This window comes from Thunnus thynnus, chromosome 4, assembly GCF_963924715.1.
Source record: "Thunnus thynnus chromosome 4, fThuThy2.1, whole genome shotgun sequence".
NCBI lineage: Eukaryota > Metazoa > Chordata > Actinopteri > Scombriformes > Scombridae > Thunnus > Thunnus thynnus.
Window position 1 is genome coordinate 23250930 of NC_089520.1, and position 9673 is coordinate 23260602.

The 9673-nt window shown below is 42.7% G+C and overlaps 1 long non-coding RNA gene across 1 annotated transcript; it reads right to left on the bottom strand.

Moving 5' to 3' along the window:
• Positions 1–5069: 5069 nt before the first annotated feature.
• Positions 5070–9314, bottom strand: LOC137181762 (uncharacterized). Its single transcript, XR_010928184.1, has 2 exons — positions 8030–9314; positions 5070–6387 (listed from the first exon to the last, which is right to left on the bottom strand). It is a non-coding gene; the product is annotated as an uncharacterized lncRNA (long non-coding RNA).
• Positions 9315–9673: the final 359 nt, after the last annotated feature.

Here is a 9673-nt window from a genome sequence, read left to right on the forward strand (position 1 = left end):
AAAGGCATGCAGCTTGCACAGGTCACCTTTAACAGAAGAACTGCACAATGCCATAGAAATCTGCACATGCATCTGCACAAAGGAGGCCGTGTACGGCTCATCATCCATGAAATGACTGGCCTCCTCTATAGCCCTGCAGGGAGCATGTGATCACCACTGGAATCCCCCTTTCATCTATGAACATAGAGGGTTGAACCACATAGGTCCCCGCAGACACATGAGGGCCCTCGGTGGTGGCGTGAGCTGGTCTTTTTTAAACTGACCCCGGGCCTGTAGCTGGAGCTGAGGAGAGTGGGAAAGTTTGGGGTGAGTGAGAGAGAAACTAAAAAGATGGATGAATTGTGAGTGAAAAACAAAAAATAAAACTGGAAATGAAGTAGAAAGAAAACATGAAGCATAAGTTTGTCTCTTTCTTTTGAGGTTAGTGGGACAACAAGTTGTTAGCTCATGTGTGAGCAGTTGCTGTCACGTTTCAGTCACATGGACATTCCTGTTCCCCCTCTTGCCCCCAAATAAACAAGTGAGCGTTTGATAATAGGGCCTGATTATTTAGCCTACTTCTGTTGCCAGCTCGTCTTCTGCCCTACTCCGCTGTAAAGAATGCCCTAATTTCAATTCCATCCCACTAACAAACAACCACAGACATATACTCATACACACCTCTCTCTTTCACTCACATACTTGTAGCTCTCGTGTGTTTTTTTCTCACATTTGCACACACACACATACAGATACACAGGTCTGATTCTGCTGACCCAGTAACATGGGGCAGCAGGATGCTCCAGTTGTCCTGCACAGAGAGTCTCTACAGTTATTAGTACTTTGGCACAATACTGTGCTTCATCACAGACACAACAGTGTCATGCTGCCTTTTTTCTCCATGATTCACTCGAGCTCACTGACCTAGTCTTGGAGAGAAGATACACACTCACTCACTCAAGCATTTGAATGTGTCTGTTTAGGTACTTGGACAGACACAAACACATGAGCTCAGTCAGCTGGCCTAGAATATGATTGGACTTTTGCTAATAAGGTGCCTTTCGTGGATATTTATGTAAATAGCGACACTGTGAATGTGACTTTCTTATCTAGTGCATGTGTATAAAATGAAAGTGTACATATATTTTACACTTGTCATTGACAGACAGATTACCTTCAAGGTCACGTTGTTTGCTTAAGTATTCACTTCAGTTCAGCTCCCCACATCTGTTTGAGACATTGTTGTTAAAACAATAATGTCTCAGTGACAGCACACCTATTCCCTTTCTCCACCAGTCCAGTCACTCTGGCTTTTCTGTAGTTTGTTTCCCTGTAAATACAGACAGAGAGCAATGCCTCCAAAAGGCCTAGAGAAAATAAAAAAGTACCTTGCTTGCAATAATTCAGTTATTGATTAGAGCTTCTGATGTGCAAGAAAAAAGCCCACACCAAGCAAAACATAAACATAAGTGGCTGTACAATGTGGATAGGGAAAGCCAACATGTCAAGATCAATGTTCTTCCTGAGGCAGCTTCGAACAGGGACGGAGGAGGACTATAGAAACAAATGAAATGACAAAAAATGGGGGAAAAATCTTATACAGATATATATAAGATATACTGAATTGATGCTGCATAATGGGAAATGAAATAAAATATGAGAATAATAAAAAATAATTGTAAAATATTTAAATGTAATAATACATGTTACCTATGCTCTCCAAGCATAAGTTTCAGCTATCCAGCTTTTTTTTTCTGTCTCTCGCTCTCCCAGGGAGGCCCTTGTAATCCAATAATCCATTTTAATCCAAACTGAGATTACATGAGGTGAAAGAGCTACTTTGTGCATGAGATTGTCCTCCAATTTAAATCATTCCCATTGTTTATGTTTGTGTATGATGTTTGTGTGCACACTTGTATGTTTTATTTAGTTTTTGTGTGTGTATGCATGTGTTTGCACAAGTGTGTGTGTGTATATGTGTGTGTGTGTTTGGTGGTAATGGGAATAATGTGCTGGCTCTCCTTCTTAATGAGCAGCTGTTCATGTGGCCTCCCCTCAGTTCGTCATCTCTTCCCTCTGTTCTGTGTATTAGCAGAGGTCAGTGCAGTGCTCTTTAATCCTGCCAGTCTGATCCCCGTCACGTTTCACCTCCTACACTCAACCTACTGCCCCACTGCCCCTGCATGTCTGCTCAGGCTAGTTTCACCACAGAATCCATACACCTGTTCTTACCAGGCCTGTGACACCTGTAACACAGCCCTACCTGTCATGCCTGTAACATTGCACTGCAAACAGCACGCTTGCCCCACTTCTCTCAGTCTCCCATCATTAGAGACAGACAGCTCAGATAGGGCCCTGCGAGACAACTCAGTTTAATCATCACCCTCTCTTGTCTCGTCAGTCATCACAAAGCTGAGAGAAATCTGCTCTGAATTACTATTGGACTTGCGGTCATGTGTTCCTAGAGTCCCGTGCAGTTGCAATCCTCCACTGCGTACTATTTTTAAGCTGCCCAGCTGGCACTAACACCCCGTCACTCCCCCACACCCTCCCCTCCTCCCCCACACCCTCCGCCACAGATTGCACACACCCACGTAGATGTGTGTGCATGTGCACGGCTGGTATGATGGTCCTCTGCCTCGACTATGCCCTTGTACGGTGGTATGACCCACAGACCAGCATGCCCCACTGGTGTGGATTTCCATTCCTGGAGCCCACTCCTCAAACATATATTCCCCCTCAGCCAATGTCACGTCCCATTGCGCATTATGCCCACTAGCTGTCCTACTCCTGACATAAATATATACAGTTTGTCCACGTGGATTTGCACACACACCTGCTTATTTTATAAGATGTAAAACCTTTGCCATTTTAACAAATGGGACATAAATAATTATATGTCTTTAAGTCTAAACTCCCCATACAGTATGGTCATTATAACACACTGCTTGCCTCACGTTTCCAGTATACATTTCACCAACTGGCAGGATTAGTAACATTAAGCCCTGAACTCTTGAACTCTGGACTTAATACACTCAGAGAACATGGAGGACGGACTGCCACTGTTCAATCCAGCAGGCCTTAGTGTTTTGTTTTGTATGTATCTGTGTGTGTGTGTGTGTGTGTGTGTGTGTGTGTGTGTCTAAGCCGAGTCTTGACTCTGACCTTGACTGTGTTTGGGTGCCTGGGAATCTATGGGAAGCCCCAAAGTGCCCCCAGATGCTTGTGTTATTACCTTAGCACTTCCAAAATGTTGCTGCCTCTAACGCTCTCAGCAGTTCTGTTTTACACAGCAGCCAGTTTGCCTCTCAACACTGTTCTTCATGTCTTAATATAGCGCAGAGTTTCTGCGTTCAGCCACCAGTGAAACATAAACATTAACGCAGTGCAGAATGACTGAATTATTGATGCCCAGCTGATGGGCTGTGTTCAAATATTTCCTCAGAGTATGTGTGGGTGAGCGTGCCAGACAGAAAGAGAGGGAAACGGAGAAAAAGTAGGAGCTCACAATGCGATCATCATTTTGGCTCTCCTCTCCTTTCTCCTCTACTCTCCTCTCAGTAGGTCAGCGTGTTTCCTGTCAGGAGCAGACGGAAACTGGCTCTCCACACTCTGCCATGGAAAAAGCTCTTAGGACAACAATTCAGCCAGCAGCTGCTACAAAGGAGAGAGGGGTGGCTGAGAGAAGGAGGACATCGAGGAGAATGAGGCCAATGGGGCTGTCCCCCCACATACAAACATATAAACATATATAGATATCTACTGTGTACACTACTGGTGCCATCCTGTCCAACAAACACTGCCATATAATGTGGTGTTTAATACCATCAGGGAGCATTTGAATGGAGCTTTTGTCTCCTGTGACAAAGTAATACAGTGTAACGTCTTCAAACTAGATTTACTATAATCAGCATTGAATTGACTTACCAAGTAGCCACTGCTGGAGAAGTAGTGGCTGTCATGAGAGCACGCAAAGTACAGCAAACTAAATTGTTGTTCTTGTTGACCAAAACCAGCACCAAATTTCAATTTCACAGAATTCTTTGTTCTTGCTGAATAACAGTGGCATTTTGGATTTCATACTTGGAAAGCAGCTTCAGCAAAAGTACAAACAAGACAGAGCATGTGACAGAAACTGATGAGTCTGTGTTTACTCTGTGCTTCCACTGATGGAAACACACACAGTACATGAGCCTGCGTCGTGTATGTACACACATACATCCACAAACTTGGAGGGACAGGCTAGTTCCAGATATTTGCATGCTCTTTTTGCCTTTTTTGTCTTTTTTGCTTTACAAATGCAATTCCCAGATTTACAAATGCTTCGAAAACTAGGTCAATTAATGTGGAGTGAATGTCAGCAGTGACTTGAGACCAGTAAGGAGATAAACTAAGGTGAGCTTGCAACTAGGTCCAAGCTTCACACCAACAGATGACTGTCTCCCAAACTCCAAAAATTCCCTGCTAAAGGTTATCCTGTCTTCTCCGTGAAATCTGAAACCAACCATAAATATCCCATTTACCCAGCAACAGAAAGGTTGTGACAACAGCAGACTCAAGACTTTAGGTGTCTTACTAAACAACAGGCGACATACAGCTTTACCACAGATAACCTACAAGTCTCATTCTGTCAGTGACAGCTACACATCATGTACAGCACATAACCACTTGCAGCATCCAAGTCACAAGGCACTGTAGCATCAGAACATAACCTTGGCAGTGTGAGTGAGTGTGTGTACGTGAGGGAGATATAGAGTGGGAGAATAATGCATGGAGAGAAAAAAGACAGAGGAAGTGGGGTAGTATGATACAGTGAAGTGTGTTTTCTGAAGTCTTCTGAGGACAGTCGTTTGAGAGAGCCGTTTATGGCTTCCAGTGATAATACTGCACATATAAGGACACATGCTTACTCTATCTCTGACTCCCTTTTACCAGAGGTTGAATGAGCTAACTAAATGAGTATTTGCACATGGAAGCACAACACAGATACACACTCACTACTAGATGGATCATCTTATTCACTGTTGCAGTGGATGGAGAAAAAATAGACAGTATGAAGATGTAGTGGAGAAAGACAGAGGCATCAGATGTTACATGTGAGAATACAGTTATATCTTTGTTTCTTTATAGCTCAGACAGGATTAAAGAAAAGGTGCATGGCCATGGCTAGGTTGTTTTTGTACATTATAGTAGGATATTAATATAAGCACAGGTGCAAAAACACAATGGTCAGGGGTCATTACGAAACAGTATTTGGATCAATCAAAAATTGAAACTCTGAGCTACCTGTTTCATAATAAACATATTCATCCACCTCTTCATTTTACACAGTCGAAGAAGAACAGAATGTGGAAAATAACCTCCGTGGAGCTTTCGAGTGGGTGGGTTTACAGATATTGCAAAATGATTGCTTTGATGTGCTCTTGGAGCTTCTACCCAGAGTGTTGCTATCCAGACCTGCTTCCTTGAGGCTATAAGAGAACTGGAAAGACAAAACCATAAAAACATGTGAACTTACACACACATAAACACACGCACATATAGAGAAACAGACAGACAGACAGTCAGATTCATCTCTGTAGACAGGGGATGAGTCATCTGCTATTCCAGTCCCAACTGTGACCCACTCGGGTCATGTAAACAAGACAAGGAAACTGAAAACCTAAATATGGGGGCTGCATATGCAGGCAGCAAATACTGTAACTGTAGGAACAGACGGGCAGCTAAGGTTTCAACCAGTGAGAAGGAGTTAAAGCTCTCAACAAAATGCCTTTTGCAAAAAAAAAAAAAAAAAAAACACATAGCATGCACATGTGCACAGCTCCTCCACCCTGCAGTCTGTGTGGAATGTAGATTGGTGGGTTGGGTGGGCAAATGTTCCTGGAGCACAACCCCACCTCTCCCAGCGATCTGCATCTGTTCTGCCTGTGTAGACATGTGCTCAGCTGTGCATTTGTGTGTGTGATGAGTGTGAGCTCAGCTGTGAGTGCCATTGTGTGCATATCAGTAAGAAAGAGTCGGCTGTAGTCTGTTTTTGTGCATGTGGGGGCTTGTGTTTGTCTCTCTCTGAGTGTGTGTGTTGGTGCAACAGGGGGGTACTAATGTGGCATTCTCCTGCCGCTTCCATCGCCTGGTTCGTACCTCAGCTGTCCCAGTGGACCGAAGCCAGACGACACACATAGCTCTGGTGTGTGTCTGCACTCTCTGACCCAGGACTGTGTGTGTTTATAGTTGTGTGTGTGAGAGAGAGAGAGAGAGAAACTGTATTGTCCGTTCCAACTTCAAGCAAAAATAAGGCTTGTGTAAATGAAGGAGTGAAGTACAGAGGACCTTGCATTGGACCAATGTGGAGTGGTGAGCCACTGTTTTGATTGAAGCTTTAGTCCAGACAGTTCCTCTGGTGGAGTGCTGGCATCAAACAAACCACATAAAGAATATTTTAGAACATGCAAATATGTGAACAAACAAAAACATAATATAAGTACTGCCAGCCTTCAGGGCAATCCTTCCAGTTTGCGAAGACAAATCAGTCTCTCTGTTTTTGTGTTTGTCTGCTGTCACAGAGAGAATTTAAAGAGAGAATGAACATTTAGTACAAAGCTCTTGTTATTGACACTATGAAAGCCTTTATGGAACAAACATGCCTTTTTTAAACTAATCTAAAGCAATGGCAGTCACAATCATGCAGATGCATGTGCTTAAACTGCTGGATTAAATGATTGATTTGTTTGTTTTTGGTTCCATCATATAGAAAAGAAGCCAGCACAATGACAAAGGACTTGAAGAGGCTCTTCACATGTAAAAAGGAATTCATTTCAAAGCAGTTTTTGGATAAAGTCAAAATACCAAAAACCATATTTCCTTACTTATGTCTAGTAGTATCTAGTCATGCAGACAGTTTTTGTCAAGTTACCAATTAGGGGAAGTGAGAAAGTTTTTTTGGAAATTTGGGTCAATTAACCCATTAAACTGAAAATTTGTTGTTGAGTTGTCACGCTGGCCCATGATTCATGTGTGTCTTGTCAACAGCTGGCTGCTGTAGCTAATCACATCTAATCACATGTTTCAACATGACCTCATCAAGATGAAAATAAAGGCAGCATAGAGACAGACATGTGGGGAGAAAGAGAGATGTAGAGAGATGTTTACAACTTGAGCCAGAAATGGACCAACAAGCAAATCAAGATTTCTTAGCCTGCAAGGTAATCAAAGAGATGTCACCACTCTGCCCCTCGTCGACACTCACAACATGACATCCTGCTGTGGCTCCATATGGTCTGCAGGCTTAAAGTGGTCGAAAACCTTCTTGTATGAAGGAGAGGAGAGGAGAGGAGAGGAGAGGAGAGGAGAGGAGAGAAACACTATTGAATGTGTGTGTGTGTTTTCAGAGAATAGAAGTCAGTATGCCAAAGGGGATGTACGGACAGTAGAGCATTAGACCATATGGTCAGAAGGTGACTGGGTTGGTGTCTAATGGGATTGATCTAATCTGCTTTTAAGTTAATAGAGAGAGACTAAATCTTTTTTAGGGTTTAAAGACAACTTTATGTTGTTAGTGTGACTCTGAAGAGGGAGCTCATAGATATACACCTGAAAGAGGAAAACTGGGATAAATAAGGAATTGAACATATTTAAAACACGTTTGATAGACATGACTCAGTAACATCAGATCTAAAAATCTAATCTGCTACAGCGCAACTAATATCAAAATAACATGACTACTGTATACATATAAATATCAAGACACAACATTTAGTATTTTAAAGCTCAAATCCCATTAAGCTCTCCAAAATAAGAACATGTCTTGTCTCCTCATACGTTGTCTGCTTGCTTGCTCAGTGTGATCTCATAGTCATTTGAATAAACATGTTAATAAAGGCACACTGGCTTGCTGTTAATGGAAAAAAACATGCCCAGACTGATGAGATGTAATAATAGCCTACCCACGTCATTTCACCAAGAAGCGACCTTCATTCTTTCAAGATCAGCTGGCATAAAAAAACCTGAAATTCTTCTACACATACCCGACCACCTGATCACCAAACATCACCTTTCTCATCTTAGGTGATGTTGCTCAACCGGTTCCTCCTCCTGTTGTGTGTATACCTGACTTTTTCTTTCCTCAGGGCACCAGCCTGCATATGTAAACATTCATGAATCATCAGTGTTACAGGAGATGATAAGTCTATCGTCACCATTATTACCGGAGAGTCATCTTCTTGTCCCGCTCTCTTCTTCACAGGAGTATTTCTGGTTGTGTTGCTGGAGTTGTGAGTCTGTTCCTGTTGCCCGTACAGATGGGACACAGGACAGACAGGGCAGAAGGGAAACAGGGGCAAATAATGAGGAGGTTTCACAGATAGATATTAAAGTTATATTGGTGAAAACAAGATAAAACTGGCTCGTGAAGAAGAGGCAGGACACCCTTATTAATCTTCACAATGGATGTCCAGTACTGTCTCAATTTCCTAGAATGACAATAGTGAGCACCTGAGCTCACTTTGTTCAGATTGCAGGCCAATCAGATTTGTTTCTCAAATCTGATTTTTAAGACAAACTGTCCGCACTGTTTTTTGCAAGTGATCAGATCGGATTTGTGTCCAGACGTTGCCAGCCTATCTGCATGGGTTGCTGTGGTAACGACGTAGGCGTCAATAACTACGTACGCTGGTGACGCGGCTTTCCAACGCGGAAGCATGAGAAATAGAGATTCATCACCCCCCCCCAAAGTCCCAGTCGACAGTTTATTTCAGCGTCTGTCCACGGACTGTTGTGCTCCGTGTTGTCATCCATACCGCTCTGCTAGTAGCAGCTGATTCTGCTCAGCCGCTCTGATGCACTTCCGTCACTCCGGATTTGACGTCATAGTTATGTGTCGCGTTGCGAGTGACGCAAAAGACACTAAAGTCTGATTTGAGCGACCAGAGCGTCCGCACTGACACGTATTTGTAGAAATACGATTTGAATCGTATTTCAAACCCCCTCCAAATGTGATTTGGATCCGATTTGCAAAAAAATAAGATTGTATGTGTTTTTTTCGCTGTCCAGACTTTCTAAAAATCAATCTGGATACAATCTAGATAGGCTATGCCAAAAAAAAAACAAAAAAACCCGGATTTTGTCTGGCAGTCTGAACAAGGCAGGTGACATCACTATACACTCAACAGACCCGTTTCACATGTCACGGCAGGGTACACACAGCTGCTGTTATAAACTAGCAATAACACCAAGTATTGTCAACGCTTGCTCATTAGCTCACTGTAAACAAACCTATAACCGTCATTAACTTTATTGGCTGCAGCTGTGTCTAACTCGCTGTGACACCTACTGTATATCAAGATCCCATCAATAAGAGGCGAACTATAGCGTTATTACGTTCATCACTTTTTATCACCTGACTTGCACTTTTACATAATATCCTGTGACCTGGATGACATCAGATGTCAGTCTTCACATACGTGTGTTACACTCTTTGTTAACTTCAGTTTTTCATAACTTTCATGTAAGTGCATAATGACAAGACAGTGTCAGTATCACACACTGCCTTGAAGTTGTGTCACAGGCCACTGACTCATCAGCCTCCACATAATCACTGAATCTGTAACCCAATCACTGACTGAAATCCAACTCACTTTATACTGATTCACCGCCGCCTGAAGACACACTTTGTTTCATAATACAGGGCCCCAGGTAT